Source organism: Aquarana catesbeiana, linkage group LG10, assembly GCF_042186555.1.
Source record: "Aquarana catesbeiana isolate 2022-GZ linkage group LG10, ASM4218655v1, whole genome shotgun sequence".
NCBI lineage: Eukaryota > Metazoa > Chordata > Amphibia > Anura > Ranidae > Aquarana > Aquarana catesbeiana.
In genome coordinates, this window is record NC_133333.1 from 140,349,540 (window position 1) to 140,373,089 (window position 23,550).

Consider the following 23,550-nt stretch of genomic DNA (forward strand, 5'->3'; position numbering starts at 1 on the left):
CCGTCTGAATTTTCGACAGAAAAAGTCTAATGGGCACACACGGGCCATAACCCTTGTAGCATGGGGGATTGTTCAGCTCTGTGGTAGATGCGTTTTCATGTAGTGAGTCCACATCAGACAGGCATTTATAGTTAAGGGCCTGGTAGTCCAGTTTATTAAATGATAAAAACAAAACAAAAGTTCACTCAGGAATCCCACACAGGGGTTTAAATGTCATTCAAACACAATTGAAAATACAAGCTCACCTGGTTACTCTTCAACAGCTGCTACAGGTACTGGTCCCTCAAAGCACCAGCTCTTCCAGCAATCAAACAACAATAAGCTTCTGCTCTACCGAGCCTTACTGTGTCCATAGACTGACCAGTCCTTGGTCTTGTAGTAAGCATCCTTACAAATGCAAACCCTTTATATCCAAAATCAGGGATGAGCAGCCATGCTCCTAGATGTCTCCTCACATGGAGACACACTCTCTCTCCCTGAGAGCTAGGACCAGCTGCCTTAATCACCTGAAAAGAAAACCTTAAACTGCGGTCCATGGACTTGGAAGTCTGTCCCACCCGGATCTCTATCAGACTCTCAATAAAACCAGCCCCAGAATAGACTTTACCAATACAGGGTAAAGAACTATCCTTCTTTACCCTGAAGTCTTTGCTGGAATTGGAATTCACAACTCTGCCCTGCGCTACATCACCGATCTTGTCTCCAAATATCACCCAAATCGTCCTCTTCGCTCTTCTCAAGACCTCCTACTCTCAAGTTCTCTCGTCTCCTCCTCTCATGCTCGTCTCCGGGATTTCTCCAGAGCCTCTCCCATCTTCTGGAACTCGCTACCTCCACCTGTCCGGACTCTTTCTACCTTCAGGCGATCCCTGAAAACTCATCTCTTCAGGAAAGCCTATCACGTCTCTAACTAATCTTTTACCACTTGTACCTTTTGTACCACCTGCCCCACCCTATTAGATTGTAAGCTCTTCTGATCAGGGCCCTCTTAATCCTCCTGTATTTTATTGTATTATAACTGTATTGTCTCCCTTTCATATTGTAAAGCGCTGCATAAACTGTTGGCATTATATAAATCCTGTATAATAATAATAATAATTATCTTAGATTGCAAATCTAAGAATCCGTGGAGGAACATATATCCCCATCAATCACTTTTCCTGTAAATTTTAACCTGTTTCACAGGCACCCCGCTACACCCTGTTTTGCGTTATTGCTTCTACCTTTGCACCTGTTTAGTAAACAGCAAGTTACAGTTATTTATATTCTGAACATTCCAATGATTACCTATTTTTTTTTTAAACTAGTATCTCATCTTTCATTTTAGTACATACACATTCTTCTGTGTACTTCTGTAAGGACTTACTGCATTATTATTCCTTTTAATAGTTAAGTCTGGCCTAATGATTATTGTGCAAATTAGTTTGTGGAAGAAAGAGCTGTCCCATTGGAGAGACATTGTGCTGCCAGGAAAGACATCATCTTCTGGATTTGGAAGTCATCCTGGTCAAGTTGGTGAAACCAATAGAGCTTTATTTTTCCTTTGGAAAGCTGACATTCAGATTCTGTTCCCTATTTGAACACCAAAGCTCCGACCAAATTCCAGATTAAAGCTTATCTAAACCTAACAACAGAAAATACTGTATATATTGCAGCTTCTAAGTCTTTAGATGTGGCAGCTGTATTCATTTTCTATTTTTCAGACGCTTTCCCCTTGATTTTACACCTGGTGATCTTGTCAGTAGCAAATTTTTTTTTTTTAGGATTGGGTAGAGGATGGGACTGTTAAAACACCAGCCATTTTTATTTTAGCTGTCAAAGGCCTATTGGGGAAATGTACCTTTTTTTCCTGTTCTGGAGACTATGGAGTCACTGCAGCAGGAAGTAAAAAACATGACTGCTGAGGCGCAATGGGCCAGGTACAAATTAAATGTAAAATAAATGTATAGAAAACCTTCACCCTTGCCCCTTCACCCCATTATATAAACACACTTACAACCATTAGGTTGGAAAGGGCAAGGCCACAGCTTTATTAAAATCCAACACATAACACGTGAACACTTTTAAACCGGTGCTAGTCACAGTTGTACTGTGAGCACGCAATTCCAAAAGGGGGCCTGTCCTTACCATAAGCACTGGACAGGCCGCCTACTCCTGATTTCCATCAAGGGCATAGCCCATTACAGCCACTTTTATGCTGGCAAGGTCAAGAAACCACAGCAAGCTGTGACATACCATAGAAAAAAGGGGCGGGAGAGTGGGCAACTCTTCCAGGCACGTTCCTCAAAAAAGACCCAGAATTCCCTGGGGCAAAACTTTCCTGAGCTCAGGCCCAGCCCACCCCCCATAACAACCAATCCATGGTGACCACTCAGCCACCTTGTCCTGCACCTGGCCATGCCCCCATCAGTCAAGGCTCTCTTTCCCTAGGGGGGCTCAAGAGGCCTTCATGACTGCTGAACACTTTTAAACTGGTGCTAGTCACAGTTGTACTGTGAGCACGCAATTCCAAAAGGGGGCCTGTCCTTACCATAAGTGCTGGACAAGCCGCCTACTTCCGATTTCCATCAACGGCATAGCCCATTACAGCCACTTTTATGCTGGCAAGGTCAAGAAACCACCACCCACCTGTCAATGGATAACTGACGGGCGCCCCACCGCAGCCAGCACCTGTTCCACACCAAGCTGAAGGCCAAGGTTAAAGTTATCCAAACCAATATCATTAGGTGAACATCATCCGATCTCAGCAGATCATCATTAGCACCCTCCAAATCCTTGTGCCGAATCACAAACCCCCCAATCTGCTGAACAAACTTGGCGAGCTGGGCGTTAACCTTGCGACGGAAGAGTTCCAGGCGGGGGCCCGGTATCTCCCGGGCCCATAGGAAGCGAGGCATGATTTCAGACCAGATGAGAACCAAGTTATTAAAGGGTGCATAACACTAGGCGATGTCTCACTTGATAGCGGAGATTAAGTCCACGGAACGTGTATAACCCACATCATTCCCTGCAGCATGAAGAATCAAGATGATGGGGCCGGAAATATGAGCACGAAGGTGCAAGCACTCTGGAATAACCTGGGGCCAGCGTAACCCATGCCGCCCAAGCCAGCAGATACTGATGAGATCGTGGGTGATTCTTCCTGTAGTTCCGAACTTCCGACCAACGGGCGGCCCAGTAGATGAAGGAATCTCCAACTATTCAGATTAGAACTGGGTAACAACTTGAGAGTTAAAACAGGAGGTGTGGGTGGACGTACAAAGAAAAACAAGACGATTCCCACCTACCCAGACCCTGGATAGAGAGAAAAATAGAAGAGCCTGGATGGCCGCACTTCCGTGGAAAAAGCGCCTTTATTGTGATAAAAGACCCAGGTCACATGAAAAATGGATACACAGGACAACTGTTAGCTAACGCGTTTCACATCAACGGATGCTTACTCATAGCTAAAGGCAGCCCATGGGAATCTCCCGCCCAGCCGGGTTCAGGGAGATGCAGGTATGCTGGGGTCTGCAATGAGGGGAGGACAGCTGGAGCAGCTCAAACGTCTCCTGCCCGGCTGGGCGCAGGGAGACGCTGGTGTACAGGAGTCAGCTGGCAGGGGGTGGGTGGCAGGCATGGAGCCGCCGTCTCCTGCCCAGCTGGGCGCAGGGAGAGTTGGACAGTCAGGAGACATGAGCAATGGGTGGGCAGCATGGGATGCAGTGTGATCTCCCACCCAGCCAGGTGCAGGTAGATGCGAAGCAGGCAGCACAGGCTGAGCAGAGTGCACTGGCACATTCAAATCTCTTGCCCTGCTGGGCACAGGGAGAGAGAATGAGCTACTGGGGGCAGCATGCAGATGCTGGAAGCTCAGAGGAACCGCCCACAGGGAGATGTGAGCGGACGGCCGGTGGGGACCCTGCAGAGACTCCTGGACGGTGAGCCATGTGACTAGCTGGCCTGGCAGAGGACACTCAAGATGACCTTCGTGGAAACCCCCCAGCCCCCACCACCCCCCCGCGTTCCGGGGGAGCGGGGGCAGACACAGGTACGGCAGCAGCGGGCACCTGTGAGCAAGGGACAAGGGCGGGGTGCTGCAGCTCCTGTTCAGCCGGACAGGGACGCACCCGGGGTAAGAGGCATCTGGAGGGGCCCAGGAGGACAATAGCGTGGCTCTAGGGCTCCAGGAGCGTGGATAGCGGGCGGAGACCCGGGCCGGGGCAGACACTGGCGGGGGGAAGCCCGCCGGACGGAACCCCGGTGGCGGTGGGCAGATGCTCTGGACCTCCTAGGAGGGGAAGAGCCGGCACCCAGCTCAGCAGTAACTGGCCCTAGAAGGACTTGGGCTTAAACGGGATGGTGGGCGGGCCCGCCTCAGGGCCCTGGGAGCCAGGGACCCTGCAACAGAGTCCGCAGGAAGCGGGGGGGGAGAGGAAACCACCTCAAGGGAGAGGAGGGCAAACAGCCAGTCTGCCTGACCTTGCAGGGCCAGTTCATGGACCCTGGCAAGCAGGCGCTTGGTGTCCATGGTAGAGGGACAGGGTCGTCAGTTCTTCCCAGCTCTTCCAGTCACATTCCTCGAAAGACCCAGAATTCCCTGAGGCAAAACTTCCCTGAGCTCAGGCCCAGCCCATCCCCCATAACAACCAATCGTTGGTGACCACTCAGCCACCTTGTTCTGCACCTGGCCATGCCCCCATCAGTCAAGGCTCTCTTTCCTTAGGGGGGGCTCAAGAAGCCTTCACTCTCCATCGGCGGCACAAAAACTATCATAAACAACAGGAAGTGTATGAACAAGGACCATCATGGTTGGATCACTGGGTATTATTAAAACTGCAGATTTAAAAATATTGAAATTAGAGTAGATAAAGTAGATAAATGTAAGATTTTGGTGAATGGGTTTACATGCACTTAAATGGCTCTTTTATGTAAAATGTAATTATTTTGTTTGTTTTTTTCATACCTACTGCTTTATTGCTACAGTCACTATTGATTTGAAAAAGATAAAGCACAAAGCAAACCCTGTGTGGAGGAGTACAGCCCATACAGTAGAAGCACTTCAAGGGCACTCACAGCATATAACTGTTTTTGTTGATATCAATGAATAGCAAGGTGAAAAAAAAAAAAATATCCGGCAAAGGACCTTTCTCATATAACCCACATGCTTTCTCAAGGCATTTGGTCTCATTGCCTGGAAAAAGCATGTGCATCACAAAAGAAATGGTTGCTCATTTATAGGTGGTTTTGCACCTCCCATTTTTTGACAATAAGGAGAGTAGTATGCTGTTAGTACCCTTGATTTCCTTCTATGGCTCATCCTAATTGTATGATCTGTTACAACTGAGTATCGAGGCCCGTCTCTGTGGATTTCATGATGGAGAGGGTTTTGGGATCTCCAGGGAAAATCTCAGAAAAAGCAAATGTGAGTCCCACACGTTTTTAGATGTTGTTAGAACTTTGCAGAAGAGCCATGTATACGGAACAATACAGTTTAATCACAACTTTTGTACCTGTAATGCTGACAAGTGCATTGTAATGCCGCGTACACACAAGCGGACTTTACGGCAGACTTTGTCCTGCGGACTTTTCGACGGACTTTACAAGGGACTTTACGAATGAACTGACTTGCCTACACACGATCAACCAAAGTCCGACGTATTCGTACGTGATGGCGTACGACTGGACTAAAACAAGGAAGTTCATAGCCAGTAACCAATAGCTGCCCTAGCGTCGGTTTTTGTCCGTCGGACTAGCATACAGACGAGCGGACTTTTCGACCGGACAGATTTGAAACATGTTTCATTTCTAGGTCCGTCAAACTTTTGAGAAAAAAAAGTCCCACTGGAGCCCACACATGATCGAATTGTTCGCCGGACTCAGGTTCGCCGGACCAAGTATGCCGTAAAGTCCGGTCGTGTGTACGCGGCATAAGACCTCTCTGGGTGCCCCCTTTTGGCAATCCACAAACCTTCTTAAAAAAAAAAAAAGTAGCACTTTAATACTTTAATTGGAAGAACAGTCTTTATAGCCAGTTATTTTCCACTATTCTATGTGTACAGTCTCTTTTGTTCCTCTGGATATATACAAAGACAACCACTGATTTGTTTATTCACTCTGTGGTCTAGGCAGCATAAATCATTGACCTGAAGATCTTTACAATACAGTTTGGTGCCTCAGGCACGGGAAGCCAAGCTATGAAGATATAAAGCTTGACTCACATTCTCGCATTTCAAAGCAGTTTCTTTATCACTGGGTCACCCCTCCCTGGCAAGTATGTAATCCTTGCAACAAAATGTGTTTAGATTATAGCCATTACATGGATTCATTCAAGTGTTCCTTCCCTTTTCAAATATAGCACCCAGCTGTCATATTATGCACAGTGAAAAACAAGAACATATATTAAGAAGAGGATCTAGCACTTTCAGTTGATTGTATTAGAGCCTTAAGATGCCTACAGACATTAGAGAATGTTTGCCTGATCTGGCTGTTTATGTTCAGATCGGGGAACATTTAAATGTTTTTAGGCCCGTCTATTACCCTGTCTAATGCGAGTCAGGCCTGCTTACAAGAAAGTTAATTGGCTTTGACAGATTTTTCAAAGCAACCACTATTGTTTTCCCGGAGACAGCCAATGTCCCCCTCCCTTCCACACACTCCTCCTTCTCTCCTCCATAGGCACCAACTTGCAAGTTAGGTTGATGAAATGAAGGCCTCTTGAGCTCCTAGTGAAAGGGAGCCTTGACTGATGAAAGCATGGTTTAGTAAGTGGGTGTTAACATATTGAAGAAAGGTTAAAGTAGCTCCGCTGTGATTGGCTACCAAGACAAGGGGGATAGGGCATGAACTCCAGTAAAGGCTACGCTGCAACATGCACTACTGACCTGAAGAACGTCAGCATTCAGAAGAGTTGCCCACCCACATTTCCATTTTGAGAATGTTCAATCCAGCTTTATTGTTGGTTTGACCATGAGAATTAATCATATTGCTTTAATGGACTATGTCCTCAAGTGGAACTTTTGGTCAGTCTGATACCTCTCTGGTACTGATGATAAGGAGGGGTCATTTAAGCTATGTCAGGTTATGGTTCACGTGTGCTCACAGTATAACTGTAAGTTCTTATGTTGACATTTTTTAATAAATATGTGGCATTGCCCTTTCCACTTAGTCTCAGTCTCTGTATCATTTTTGTGCAAAGTTATGTATTACAGCACATATGCTTATGGCTTTAGGCTTATGCTTCCCAGTATGCAGTTCAAAGATTTTTTATTACAAAGACTACTTGGTGGCTGGGCTGTGCATGCATGACTGGATACTGCCTAATGTATGTAAGCTGATTTAAGTGTAGATCAGGAATGCTCAGTGCACAGTAAAAAAGGCTGGATTTGGCAACAATTCTAAGGCTGTTTATAGACTTTAGAGCAGGCATCATGAAATGGCAGACCGCGGTCTTAGATCAGAACCAAGTGACAGTCCCAGATTGACCACACAGGAATGCCGCAGTTGTGACACTTAGGAGACTGGTTGCTCTTTCTCTCTTGCCTTAGCTGCTTTGTAGGTTCCTCTCCTGCTTCCCCACAGCCAGGAGGGTGAGGCTGTGGGTCTGCATGGGAAGGGCAGGAGATGCAAGCGGGAGATTGGTTGCTGGGACGCTGGACAGTCCTAGCAATCAATCACCAGTTTGTTAATAAGAAAAGTTGGGCAGCACCCACCCTCTGTCAAAGCCTGCCATGTGTAAGATAGATGTGTTAGTGAGGATAAAAACATTGGTGTGAAAGGGAAGAAGGGAGGGGTGAAGCTCAATTTTTCAGTTGGCTTTTGTGGAGCTGGTTAGTGTCAATAACGCAGTTCATAGCTTGGGCTTTGACCAGTTCAGTCAAAATCCATCAAAATTTGAGCCATGTATGCCCAGCCCAAAGAATATGTTACTCAAACATTTTATATTCCAGATATTTTTCTGATATACCATGTAGTTGTGTATGATAAAGTATCCTGTTTTCTTTATATTTCGTTGTTTGTGTGAAATACCTGGTGCCCCTGCCAGTCACCATACTTTCCTATTTCAGACTAACCACGCTAGGCATGAGAGCACAAACATCCCAGCGTGGTCAATTTTCTGGCTGTGCTGAGAGAACAACCTGCCTGTCTTCCAATGATCAGACTTTTGCTAACACACCCCCCTGCCCATCCAATCACTGGGAAGATCAGTGTATTGCTGCTTCTCCACCCCCACTTCTCCAAGCCCAGCTGAGAACAGAGATCATGTGATCACTTATAAAAAAAAAAAGGTACTTATAATGCTTTTATATGTATACATGTTTTGCCTTTCGTTTCTATTTTAAACTGAATGGGTTGTTTTAGAAGGTAAGGGTTCACATACACTTTAAGGTCTGTGGCACACTTCCAATATTCTCACTGGCAACAACATGCCAGCAGCAGGATCATTAAAAGTGTAGAGAAAATGCCTTCCTCCACCCTTGCTGCCTGTACGAGCCAACTGAAAACTTACAGAATGTCATTTGCCAGCAATGGAGAAATGATTAGCTCATCTGGTTATTGAAGGAGCAACAGTGTAGCAGCAGGTGATTATTTCTTTGCCCTGTAAAGCGTTCCCGTTGCCTATGAGTTGACATGGGCATTAGAATTACATGTGTGTCCTAATCGTGTATATGTGCTCATTTTAAATACAATATACCTTTAAATGAAATGTATCTTACAGCAGTATTTCTTTGTGATGTAAAACTTGGCAGAAGAACACATGACTGGAATGAAAACGGAAACACTAGGTCCGCCTCGAAGACAAAGAGGCCTTTGAAGTGGGGCTGCAGCTCAATCCCACCAGCATGCGATCAGAAAGCCATTATAGTAAGAATACATAACAATCAAGGGGGGGGGGATCATGTTAAAGTCAACAAACATATTCAAAGTCATCATATTTAAGCAGATCTCTTGTCAATAACAATGCAAGATGAAAGACTGAATAGTAACTTATCTGCTGCAGATAACTTCCAACATGTTGGAAATTCACTGCTAATGAAAAGACACATTCTTAACACTCATGCATGTAGCACCCCTTTATGCTCCCCTTTGTGATCCAGTTATTACAGTCAAAACCAAAATTAAAAGGCTTGCTTTGAAAAAACAGAAGTAATCTCCCCCAAGACCAATAAGTGGTTGAAGATCAGTCTGCATTAGGTTGCATTTCTGCAATTTAACAATGAGACCTGCTATGAGAGTTTACACCAATTTTGCCAACCTGCAGTGTGGTGAGGTATAGGAACCGTTACTTTTTCTATGCGCAATAGGAAATTATCACAGCATTTGCTAAGAGGTTGCAAAATATTTCAGGGATAAAAAGCAACTCTGAATTCTTAAGCAGATGCTCATTATCACTCAGGAGTAGGATGTCCATAGATGTTCTAGAATGCTATGGTGGGCATACATAAACAGACTGCTTTTAGGTGCCACCATTACTTGCTGCATGCACAGACGTGACAGCTTGGCTGGGCTAAGTGCCATGATTATTTATGAAGAGGGTAGGTGGAAGAACTGAGAAATGTTAGATGATGTTGCAGCAAGTACTTCTCTTGGGGAAGAGGGGGCAGTAGAGTTCAAAAAAGTTTTTCCAACCTGTCTAATCAATTGGTCATCCCAAGATCAGTTGTTTGGCAATATGGTGAAGGAATCATAGCCATAATAGATGGCTGAAAATTGCCAAAAATAATTGTTATCTCTTGTCTGTAATGTCTGTAGGTGGCTTAAACCTTGTACACACACCACTAGCAGGTTGAATGAAAAAAAAAAACCTGACAGATCAGGTCGGAGCTGCTTTACTAAAATTCTGATGTTAGTACAGCCATCTCCCCTGCTGTGCTATTGTGTTCTGACAGGGAGGCACCCCCCCCAAGAAGACCAGAACACTCTTACCAGAACATTCCAGTCAGCACTCTCAGCCATTGGCTGAGAGCCCTGATCGGGAGCCGGTTGGCGGACCTTTTTCAGTCATGACCCTTTGAGAGTTGGACCGGCTGCTGTACACACAGGCCGAATGTCAGCCGATTTCTATTGAACCAGCCGATGCCGTCCGACATTCGACCTGTGTGTACTAGGCTTTAAACCCCCATGTTGAATAGGGACTTTAAGCTTTGAATTATTCATTATAATAATGCCATTAAAGGTTTTATCCCAAGTTACTATTTTCAGCCACTGAAGTACCACTTTTTACTTCTCAGGGGATGATCAAATCAATTGTGTTGCTTGAAAATATCAGACTATAAATATTCAGCATTAGGATAGCCAATAACCATTTTGAGCATCACCATCAACTGAGTATTGGGCAGTGCAGAAGTTCACTAGAGGGCAGTAATGAGCACTTCTAAGTTTCAGCAGCTCTCACTGTCACATACAAAATTGCTTGAGCAAGTTTGAACCAAGCCCTGATTACGCTTTCAATGTAATTTTTATAGGCTAGAAGAGAGGGAAAGCTCATAGTGCAACTAATGGTAAAACTAAGTGAATATGAATAGACAGGTGTACCACCTTCCATCACACTTGGAAAAAAATGTGCCCATCTATGGCCTGCCTTTATTAGCAAATGCATTAAATGACAGTCACCCAATTCAACTGTTAAGCTGGCTACACATTATACAATTATCTTGTGCAACTTTCCTTTAGATTTACCAAAACCATAAAATATGAGGTCAAAGCTAAACACTTTCAAATTGTACGCAATCAGGCAGGCCCTTGACCAGGACAGCTAACCGCTATTTAGGGCAGCCTTTCTCAATCAGGGTTCCTCCAGAGGTTGTTAGGGGGTTCCTTGAGACAATGAGCAATGTCTGTCTCTTAAGCCTTGTACACACTAGTAGTTTCTTTTTTTTTTCGCTCAACCCAGCAGGGAAAACACAACAGAAAAAAACTGACAGTCATGCGATGTTCGTACAGAAATCTCTGCTGCTATTGTGTTCTGACAGGCCCCCGCTTGCTCGCCACGCTTCGGGCACGGCCTCGCTGCACTCAGCACTTTTTTATTCTACCTCTAGGTCCACTTGGATGGTGGGGCTTGAACCTGGACCCAGGGCGCAGGCGCCGTGTACAGCTGATTGAAGGTTTTCAGCTTCAGCTATTTTCGGCGGCTCCTTAGTCGTTCGTACTGCGCAAGCGCTGCGCCTGCACAGTGCAGGGGGGTCCTTATCCGCTGGGGGAACTTTCTCGGCAAGACACCGGCTGCAGTACACACGGGCCAAATGTCGGCCAGTTTCTATTGAACCAGCCAATATCAGCCAACATTCGGCCTGTGTGTACTAGGCTTGAGGTAAGTAACCACTGACAACTAGGATCTTTTAACTACACTATATTACCAAAAGTATTGTGACACCTGCCTTTACAGGCACATCAACTTCAATGACATCCCAGTTTTCATCTGTAGGGTTCAATATTGATTTGGCCCACCCTTTGCAGCTATAACAGCTTCAACTCTTCTGGGAAGGCTGTCCACAAGGTTTAGGAGTGTGTCTATGGGAAAGTTTGACCATTCTTCCAGAAGTGCATTTGTGAGGTCAGGCACTGATGTTGGACGAGAAAGTCTGGCTCGCAGTCTCCGCTCTAATTCATCCCAAAGGTGTTCTATCGGGTTAAAATCAGGACTCTATGCAGGCCAGTCAAGTCCCTCCACCCTAAACTCGCTCATCCATGTTTTTATGGACCTTCCTTGAAGAGTTGAAGCTGTTATAGCTGCAAAGGGTGGGCCAACTTAATATTGAACCCTATGGACTAAGACTGGGATGGCAATAAAGTTCATGTGCGTGTAAAGGCAGGTGTCCCAATACTTTTTTTTAGGAAGCTATAGGGGGCCCGTGGAGCCGATGCGCTTGGCAGCGGCCACAATGTCCACCAGCCACGCGCGATCGCTCCTCAGAGAGCCAGAACGGGGATCTGTCAATGTAAACAGACAGATCCCCGCTCTGACAGGAAAGTAGAGAGAGATCTGCTGTTCCTAGTGATGAGGAACAGCGATCTCTCTCCTCCTCTTGTCAGTACACTGCCCCCACAGTTAGAAACACCTCCCTAGGGAACACAGTTGACCCCCTGATCGCCCCCTAGTGTTAACCCCTTCCCTGCCAGTGACATTTATACAGTAATTAGTGGCTATTTTTAGCTCTGATCACTGTTTAAATGTCACTGGTCCCAAAAAAGTGTCAAAAGTGTCCGATCTGTCCGTGCAATGTCACAGTCCCGCTAAAAATTGTAGATCGCCTCCATTACTAGTAAAAAATAAATAAATAATAAAAGTGCCATAAATCTATCCCCTATTTTGTAGACGCTATAACTTTTGTGCAAACCAATCAATATACGCTTATTGTGATTTTTTTTACCAAAAATATGTAGAAGAATACATATTATTTTTTTGGATATTTATTATAGCAAAAAGTAAAAATTATTGTTTTGTTTTTTTTTCAAAATTGTCGCTCTTTTTTAGTTTATAACACAACAAATAAAAAACACAGAGGTGATCAAATACCACCAAAATAAAGCTCTATTTGTGGGGAAAAAAAGGACATTGATTTTGTTCGGGTACAGAGTCGCTCAACTTTGCAACTGTCAGTTAAAGCGACGCAGTGTCGTATTGCAAAAAATGGCCTGGTCATTAACTGCTTGCCGACCAGCAGTCGACGATGTATGTCGGCACAATGGCACGGCTTCGCAAATGGGCGTACCTGTATGTCCCCTTTAAGATGTGGCTCAGTGGGCGCGCCCGTGCGCCGCCGGCAGGGCACTAATGCTTGATGTCCGCCAGGGGCCTGCGATCGTGACACAGAGCGGCAGAACAGGGAGATGCCTATGTAAACAAGGCATTTCCTTGTTCTGCCTAGCAACATGACAGGGATCTACTGATCTACTGCTCCCTGTCATTGGGAGCAGTGATCTGTCATGTTATAGTGAGCCCCCCCCCCACACAGTTAGAATCACTCCCTAGGACACACTTAACCCCTTGATCGCCCCCTAGTGTTTAACTCCTTCCCTGACAGTGTCATTTACACAGTAATCAGTGCATTTTTATAGCACTGATCGCTGTATGAATGTCACTGGTCCCAAAATAGTGTCAAAAGTGTCTGATGTGTCCACTGCAATGTCGCAGTCACGATACTAATAAAAAAAATGTAATAAAAATGCCATAAATCTGTCTCCTATTTTTATTTTATTCTTATTGCGATTTTTTTACCAAAAATATGTAGAAGAATACATATCGGCCTAAACTGAGAAAGAAATTTTTTTATATATATATTTATTAGAGCACAAAGTAAAAAATATTGCTTTTTTTTTTTCAAAATTGTCGCTCTTTTTTTGTTTATAGCGCAAAAAATAAAAACTGCAGAGGTGATCAAATACCACCAAAAGAAAGCTCTATTTGTGGGGAGAAAAAAGGACATCAAATTTTGTTTGGGTACAGAGTCGCTCGACCACGCAATTGTCAGTTAAAGCAGCACAGTGCCATATCGCAAAAAGTGCTCTGGTTAGGAAGGGGGTAAATTCTTCTGGGGCTGAAGTGGTTAAGGGGGCAAATCGTTCCGGTCCTTAAGTGGTTAACAGGGGTTTCCCGAAACCAAAAAGTTATTTCAAGGGTTCCTCTATATTAAAAGGTTGAGAAAGGCTTGTCTAAGGGAACAAATAACTGAGCAGTTTGGTACCTATCAGAAATAAGCAACAATATGATCTGTCAGCACCTCTGACATAAACAGAAATGAGCACAAAATGAGCGAAAAGCTCCTGTTCATGGGATTGAAGCCTGATTCTGACGTGTAAAAGTGGTGGCCTCCCTGTAGGTCTATATACAGACCCTATCTCTGCCTCAGGAAACATTATGGCATTCCAACAAAGCTCCGACCTACAAATGGTTCTTTACTTGCTGCTGTTTTTTTTTTTTTATACTGTTTTAGAGTAAATAGTTGTAAACAGTTTTGTTATTCTGGCAGAAATGTAAGGTTTTGTGATTAAAAGGTACATGATTGAGTGGGTCTTTCATTGTGGAATTCAACTGCTGGGATAGCCTTGGGTGGCACACAGTGTCACATATCACTTGCAAGTCTTCCATGCTGATAGCTCATACAGTGAGGGTGTAATGTGACCTTAAATTAGTGACAAAGAGATGAGGTGATATACATATGCAGGAATGGGGGAAGATGGGGGAGGGAGGTGTTCAGAGGATAAAAGAGAAGCCTTCCAAATCTCTTTCACCAATTGCCTTTCCTCTTCCATCCCCCCTGAGAGGGGAAAGCTTTGTCAACAAAAAACAGTGTGATATGAAGGGGAAAAAAAGAAAAATCTCAAAGGTGCAAACAATGAGACAGAAGGGGCTGTTTGAAGTGAGAAAGGGATAAATATGCGCGGGGAGGGGAGGTTAAAATAGAAGGAAAGTTTGAACTGCTAAGAGGATTATAGGAAAATCTACCTTCCTCTTCTAACTTCGTTTTTTTTATCTAGCAGTGCTGAATTCACAGGATTGTGCTCAAAACTGAAACGGGTTGCTCAGATAGACTTAGTAATTCACTCATGAAGGGCACTATATAATGTCATCCAACCATAATTATATTTTTAAAGGACTACTCCACTTTAAAATAAAGATGGACTCCTAAAGCCTCATACACAAAATGAGATTATCGGACGAATGTTCGTTTATTTTTGCATGTTAGTTTCATATCGAAAATGAATAGGTTACTAAACTTATAAAAATTCTCCTACGTCAGAATACAACTATTTTGGAAGCGATGTAATGTGTTGTATTTTATTGTAAAGTATTCTTTCGTTTATGAGAATGCGAGGTCTTGCTCTTTTGATGTTTTTTTCGGGCAAAAACTGTACTGATTAAATCGAAATCGTACGATCTGGTATAATACAAGAAAAATTTCCATGTTTGTGCCTTCGGATAATGACGGATGAACTGTCATGATTGGCCCTCGAAAGCCGTATACTAATGATCAGATTATCATACGATTGCTTTAAAAGCGGTATTTTTTGTCCAATTTTCTGATCGTGCGTACTAGGCTTAACAGTAGTAAATCTGGGCAAATAAAAAGGAATATGTTTAATTAACACTCAAGGAGTAGACCCCAAAACCAGCCTTCTCTACAAGTACATGAGGTTCGGAATTCTCCACAGAGCAGTAAAGTGGTGATGTTAAAATCAGGAAAATAACAGATTTTGAAACTTTTGACTAAAATTATATGCATATCTACCTGATCTGCAGAGAAACATGAAGTTCAGGAAAGCAACCAATTGTGATTTATTCATTTAAGATTGCCTGCATTTATTTTTAAAAATATGCATGTATATATTCACGCCATTCAAAATATTCACAGTTTGAATAATCAGTTTGCTCATAACCCGACGTGTACTGTCAGATGTGCATGTTGAATGAATAAACAATTTGTAAGGATATAGTTGTTTTAAAACCAATAATCATATCCCAGCCATAAAAGGGGTCAGATAGTTGCAACATTTAAATTATGCTAATACAATATTGCAGCTGTTTTAACTATTTGATTTTTGTAATTGATTGACCAATATGGTGGTTCAGAAAACAATCAGACCTAACTGTGTGTGGTCAGATAGACAAGCAATGGACAACTCAGCACACCGACAGTTCCTGTGGATGATAAAGGGCACTGTCTAAATATCACACCCATGACCTTGATCACGGGAGGCCACATCTGCAAAGGTGTAAGAAACGCTAATGCTCCAATACAAAAGCAAAACTGACACTTTAACAGTTTACGAACAATTATATGTGTAAATATAATCTTCTATTAATTTCAAGGATATTTAAAAATAAAAAAAAAACATAATCATGGGGCATCTACATACCCAACATGTTACATGGATGTTGTGATCACCCTTTTTCCACATTAATTTGTATGATGTTGACCTCTAAAGCTGGTTATAGGCGATAGATGTTTGTTGAGTGTGATCCTACTGCCAAGATACAATTTTTACCAATTTTATATAAATGCATGCAGTTGTATTTCTACGTTATCCAGATTTATTCACATCTATGCAGACAAACCCAAAACAAGACTTAATAATAGGTAAATAAAAGCAATCATCTGAAAAAACCTTGGGTATTATTATTATTAGAATAATACATACAGGATTTGTAAAGGGCTAACAGTTTGCGCTGCGCTTTACAACACAAGGGCAGACAGTACAGTTACAACACAACAATACAAGAGGAATCAGAGGATATACACTATTTCTTGAAGAACATTGGATAGGACCTTCTGTTGGAACTCGTTGCAATGGTGACTGTCATAGGAAAAGGAGAAAGCCTTATGCTCCTCATACCAATGATGTTGACCTCCAAAGCTGGTTTTAGGTAACTGATGTTGACTGAATGTAGGAGAATTACCCTACTACCTAATTACCATTTTTACATTGATTGTATATAAATATGAGCGGTTGTATTTCCACACTATCCATGTTTATGAACTAAAACAGGTATGGGATGAGTTACATTCTCCCCATACCCAGACTTATGGGGTTTTTCTGTTTGATTACATCAGCCAATTGGAGTTTCAATGGAATGAAGAGAAGGTGAGCATGTGCTGCTGGGGAGGGAAAATGAAGTGGCTTTAAACTAAACCCTTTATTATGTGTAGTAAACAAAGAAATAGCATTAGTAAATACATGTTTTTTATAGATTTGACAGGTAGAAGGAAGCACTAAAGCATGATACATTCTCCTGTGTCATTTCTTTGTAGTTGTTTTTGCCTAGAGTATATTCTTTTGTCTAGGGCAAAATAATATGTTGTTGCTTTATAAATAAATTATAACAATAAAATCCACATATGTGCTGTCCAGTCCAGTAAGGATCCAGTATTGCTAAGAAAAAACACTTCAGAGGGATTAGAACTAACAAAGCTGGCCATGCACAATCTGTTTTTTTGATACAGGCATTTCACTGCTATTGCAAAAATGTTACTGTATTATCAGGTAAAATAGGTGAGGTTGGGAGACCAATTCAAGAAGATAATGTCTACAGTCAGTTTTTCTTGTAAAACCTTTACTTTTGCTGTAGGACCCATACTTTTGCAGTAGATGCACAGAGTGCAATATTGCTTGAGCTGGCAATTAATTTTACAACAGCATCTTGGCTTATGTTTTGAGCCAATTCACCTCACCTCCTACAATATCTGCCTGTCTGTGGAAAGTCTTGCTACAGTAATCATTAAAAATACTTGACAAAACTGCATTCCCAGGCTGCACAGTTGCTCCATTGTGTTGGTGGTTGAGTGTATTAGAATTCAGGTGCTAGACTTGTAAACGTATGTAAATTTTTGACACCCAATACTCTTTCAAGATCATACTATCATACAGTTAACAGGACTTTTGTTTGTCCTACACATTTGATCTCTAATAGACAGCCTTTGTGGATCATTGGTATGTGCAAATTGGTAACCTGAATGTACTGATCAAGGTGTTTTTTTCTCTACATGAGCTGAGAACAACTTGAAAAGACATCAACAATTAAAAGAACGTATTTGCATTTCTTATGGAATGAAGCAGGTTTTGTTGGTCCCTTATATCTTTGAAGCTTCTATAGAGATGACTGACTATTGACCTGGCTTGATAAAGAACATTTTAGGCCTAAAGGTAGAGATGATGCATGATGCATTAGGCATTTTTGGCAAGATCCAGTGACTAATGTGTCTAGGAAAATCAAAACAACCACTAAAAGACAACTTTCATAGGTATGTTGCAAAGCCTATTGTTTATCTTGTTAATAAACAGCATCAGCTCATATTGCCTGATCCAACCCTCCTCTCTCCATAGTGCCATTCATCTCAGTTGAACTTCCAGCATTATGCCCAGAATGTCAGTTTCTCAGGGTGGTTAGATTGTGCCTCCAAGAACCCTGAAAATAAAGTTATAATCAGCCTGCATGATATTATTTCAAATAAAAACAGTTTCTATTGCCCAATAAAAAAATGAATCCCATTTGAACTCTCTTTCTCTAACATCCATTTTTTTAATGAAGTTGATGTGCCCATAGGGACTATACTGTGGTGGTCAGAGAGAGAAGAATTACGGGTGGGACAGTAGTGTGCCTGCTTGGAGCAGGGGTCTCCAAACTTTCTAAGCAAAAGGCCAGTTTACTGTCCTTCAGGCTTTGGCTGGGCTGGACTGTGGCCAGTGGAAGAAAGCAATGCCCCATCATTGGTTGTAATGGGAGGAATAGTGCCCCTTTTTTGGCATTAGTTGGAGCAGTAGTACCCCATTGATGCTGTCAGTGAGAGGAATGGTGTCCCATCATTTAAGTCAGTTGAAGAAGTAGTGCACCAAGGGCGAGCTAAAGGCAAGCAAAGGGCCACAGTTTGGAGACCACTGGGCTAGAGGATCCCCAAGAGATGTGATATAGCAGTGTTCCAGTGACATTAGTGATTGGATTCCTCTTTATTGAGAAATAAGTACATAAAGCAATTTATTCTCCAGCTAGGGTACAAGCCATGTTTTAGAATTGGAATTTTCTTGGAAATTATGCCTTATAGTTTAAGGACTGTTATACTGGAGACAGACACTAGAGCAATCCACAAAGTCATCCTCTAGAGAACTTGCATTATTGGAAAGTTGTCTATAGGTGAAAAATATGTGCATTATTCAGTCATTGTTCCTCTTTGTAAGGGGCATGCTACATTGGTAAAGATCCATTCTGCCAAAGCTAATGCAGCTAAGTCATCCCTTTCTAGGAGGGCACCAATCTTGGTCATCATGGTAGGGCCTGTGTGATGTTTGCCCAGCTGCTTGGGAACCTGGCAATTACACTTCCAATAAAGTCTTATTACAAATGCATTATGTCTGATTGTCTTTAAAAGTAATTTGTCATGATAAAAACTATTGAGCTGCCATTGTTGACTGGTTTATGAAAGTGTGAGCTTGGGAATGTTATCCTGATCTTGGTAGCATATCATGTTTTATTTTTACAGGTATTTACATGGCATTAGCAATTTACCCAGCACTTTACATATTGCACATCATTATTATTATTATTATTATTATTATTATTATTATTATTATTCAGGATTTATATAGCGCCAACAGTTTGTTTTTCACTTTACAATATGAGGGAGACAATACAGTTGCAAAATAATAAAATAAAATACAAGAGGGTTGAGAGGGCCCTGCTCATGAGAGTTCACAATCTAATAGTCCCTGCTATCAAGAAGCCTACAAACTAAGTTTTTATCTCACCTACATACACATACTAGAGCCTATTTAGGCAGGATCCTGTTAACCTACCAGCTTGTTAGAGGAAACCAGAGTACATGAAGTAAACCCATACATGCACAGGGAGAACATGCAAACTTGGTGCATGTAGTGTGCCCAATACCTAAATTTTTCTTTTGGATCAGTGAGACACTATGCTGTGAGACCAGGATCAGGATGATAACCTTGATGCTGTGTACCTTCAAGAACAAGTGAGGAATAGCAATTTCTATGTATGTATCCTGCCAGATTCCCTTAAACCGAATATCCAGATGACTGGCCACACTATATGCAGCCTAGTTGTCTTGGATGTCATGCTGACCCTCCATACTAAGAATCAATTCATAATTCTTTATTTCGCGTAATTTGTTCGGATCATCACAATTTTCCGCAAATAATATTCATTAAGTAAAGGTTATGATCATTAGAACAACACTAAAAATAAACATTCCTCTTACTTATGCTTACCAGCAAAAACACAGGATTCATAACTGCTTCCGTCTCTAAATCCCAACATAACCGGGAGGATGGTTATTGTTGGCATCTCGTTGGCGGCGTCATTGGCAGCTATTTTATTTTATCAATCCTGTTGGAAGAACCAGCTTTGCAGTGAGCTAGAATAAAGAAACAAAAATGATGTATTGTTGGTGTGTAGCCTGTATTATTGACATGTCTGCTTCATACTAGGACATTGTTTAGGTTAAAATTAAAGTTAACAATACTAGAACTTAAATTATCTTCTGATACAAAATATAACAGATGCAGACCTGGTGACTAGGGATGAGCTTCGTGTTCGAGTCGAACCCATGTTCGACTCGAACATCGGCTGTTCGATCGTTCGCCGAATTGCGAACGATATGGGCCGTTCGCGCCAAATTCGTGTGGCGCGTCACGGCCCATAATTCACTGCGGCATCGCAGTGCATTGCTTGCTGATGATTGGCCAAGCATGCACTATGACCCGCATGTTTGGCCAATCACAGCGCCGCCTTAACAGAGAGCCATAATTGGCCAAAGCCAAGGAGGCTTTGGCCAATTATGGCTCAGGGGATTTAGTACACGCCCCACACTATATAAGGCCGCCTGCACGGCGGCCCTGTGCAGTGTGTTCCGGTGTGCTTAGAGAGAGAGAGAGAGACAGTGTCATTTCATTTGAGTTAGCTAGATTAGGCAGGACAGTCAGTCAGTTAGCTGCACTTAAAGTGTATTGTGTATATATATGCATCCCAGGTGTTGCATATATATACACTGTATTCAGTTTAGCTAGATCCGTTCCTGTTATCTTCTAGACTATTTACATTTAGTGCAGTGCGTCCTGCTCACAGTGTTCAGCTAGATCCGTTCCTGTTATATTCCTACTGACAGGCAGGCTTGTCTTGTTACAGTATTTTGAAGAAAATTACTGGTGTTCTTTTGATCCTATTAGTACCACAGTCAGGCAGCTAGACTATTTACAGTTAGTGCAGTGCGTCCTGCCCACAGTGTTCTGCTAAACCTACAAGTAAGTGGGGTGCGTCCTGCTCACAGTGTTCAGCTAAACCTACAAGTTAGTGGGGTGCGTCCACCTCACAGTGTTCAGCTAAACCTACAAGCTAGTGGGGTGCGTCCTGCTCACAGTGTTCAGCTAGATCCGTTTCTGTTATCTTCTTACTGACAGGCAGGCTTGTCTTGTTACAGTAAATACAGCTACCTGAAGAAAATTGCTGGTGTTCTTTTGATCCTATTAGTACCACAGTCAGGCAGCTAGACTATTTACAGTTAGTGCAGTGCGTCCTGCTCACAGTGTTCTGCTAAACCTACAAGTTAGTGGGGTGCGTCCTGCTCACAGTGTTCAGCTAAACCTACAAGTTAGTGGGGTGCGTCCACCTCACAGTGTTCAGCTAAACCTACAAGCTAGTGGGGTGCGTCCTGCTCACAGTGTTCAGCTAGATCCGTTTCTGTTATCTTCTTACTGACAGGCAGGCTTGTCTTGTTACAGTAAATACAGCTACCTGAAGAAAATTGCTGGTGTTCTTTTGATCCTATTAGTACCACAGTCAGGCAGCTAGACTATTTACAGTTAGTGCAGTGCGTCCTGCTCACAGTGTTCTGCTAAACCTACAAGTTAGTGGGGTGCGTCCTGCTCACAGTGTTCAGCTAAACCTACAAGTTAGTGGGGTGCGTCCACCTCACAGTGTTCAGCTAAACCTACAAGCTAGTGGGTTGCGTCCTGCTCACAGTGTTCAGCTAGATCCGTTCCTGTTATCTTCTTACTGACAGGCAGGCTTGTCTTGTTACAGTATTTTAAAGAAAATTGCTGGTGTTCTTTTGATCCTATTAGTACCACAGTCAGGCAGCTAGACTATTTACAGTTAGTGCAGTGCGTCCTGCTCACAGTGTTCTGCTAAACCTACAAGTTAGTGGGGTGCGTCCTGCTCACAGTGTTCAGCTAAACCTACAAGTTAGTGGGGTGCGTCCACCTCACAGTGTTCAGCTAAACCTACAAGCTAGTGGGGTGCGTCCTGCTCACAGTGTTCAGCTAGATCCGTTCCTGTTATCTTCTTACTGACAGGCAGGCTTGTCTTGTTACAGTAAATACAGCTACCTGAAGAAAATTGCTGGTGTTCTTTTGATCCTATTAGTACCACAGTCAGGCAGCTAGACTATTTACAGTTAGTGCAGTGCGTCCTGCTCACAGTGTTCTGCTAAACCTACAAGTTAGTGGGGTGCGTCCTGCTCACAGTGTTCAGCTAAACCTACAAGTTAGTGGGGTGCATCCACCTCACAGTGTTCAGCTAAACCTACAAGCTAGTGGGGTGCGTCCTGCTCACAGTGTTCAGCTAGATCCGTTCCTGTTATCTTCTTACTGACAGGCAGGCTTGTCTTGTTACAGTATTTTAAGGAAAATTACTGATGTTCTTTTGATCCTATTAGTACCACAGTCAGACAGCTAGACTATTTACAGTTAGTGCAGTGCATCCTGCTCACAGTGTTCTGCTAAACCTACAAGTTAGTGGGGTGCGTCCTGCTCACAGTGTTCAGCTAAACCTACAAGTTAGTGGGGTGCGTCCACCTCACAGTGTTCAGCTAAACCTACAAGCTAGTGGGGTGCGTCCTGCTCACAGTGTTCAGCTAGATCCGTTTCTGTTATCTTCTTACTGACAGGCAGGCTTGTCTTGTTACAGTAAATACAGCTACCTGAAGAAAATTGCTGGTGTTCTTTTGATCCTATTAGTACCACAGTCAGGCAGCTAGACTATTTACAGTTAGTGCAGTGCGTCCTGCTCACAGTGTTCTGCTAAACCTACAAGTTAGTGGGGTGCGTCCTGCTCACAGTGTTCAGCTAAACCTACAAGTTAGTGGGGTGCGTCCACCTCACAGTGTTCAGCTAAACCTACAAGCTAGTGGGGTGCGTCCTGCTCACAGTGTTCAGCTAGATCCGTTCCTGTTATCTTCTTACTGACAGGCAGGCTTGTCTTGTTACAGTATTTTAAAGAAAATTGCTGGTGTTCTTTTGAACCTATTAGTACCACAGTCAGGCAGCTAGACTATTTACAGTTAGTGCAGTGCGTCCTGCTCACAGTGTTCTGCTAAACCTACAAGTTAGTGGGGTGCGTCCTGCTCACAGTGTTCAGCTAAACCTACAAGTTAGTGGGGTGCGTCCACCTCACAGTGTTCAGCTAAACCTACAAGCTAGTGGGGTGCGTCCTGCTCACAGTGTTCAGCTAGATCCGTTTCTGTTATCTTCTTACTGACAGGCAGGCTTGTCTTGTTACAGTAAATACAGCTACCTGAAGAAAATTGCTGGTGTTCTTTTGATCCTATTAGTACCACAGTCAGGCAGCTAGACTATTTACAGTTAGTGCAGTGCGTCCTGCTCACAGTGTTCTGCTAAACCTACAAGTTAGTGGGGTGCGTCCTGCTCACAGTGTTCAGCTAAACCTACAAGTTAGTGGGGTGCGTCCACCTCACAGTGTTCAGCTAAACCTACAAGCTAGTGGGGTGCGTCCTGCTCACAGTGTTCAGCTAGATCCGTTCCTGTTATCTTCTTACTGACAGGCAGGCTTGTCTTGTTACAGTATTTTAAAGAAAATTGCTGGTGTTCTTTTGATCCTATTAGTACCACAGTCAGGCAGCTAGACTATTTACAGTTAGTGCAGTGCGTCCTGCTCACAGTGTTCTGCTAAACCTACAAGTTAGTGGGGTGCGTCCTGCTCACAGTGTTCAGCTAAACCTACAAGTTAGTGGGGTGCGTCCACCTCACAGTGTTCAGCTAAACCTACAAGCTAGTGGGGTGCGTCCTGCTCACAGTGTTCAGCTAGATCCGTTCCTGTTA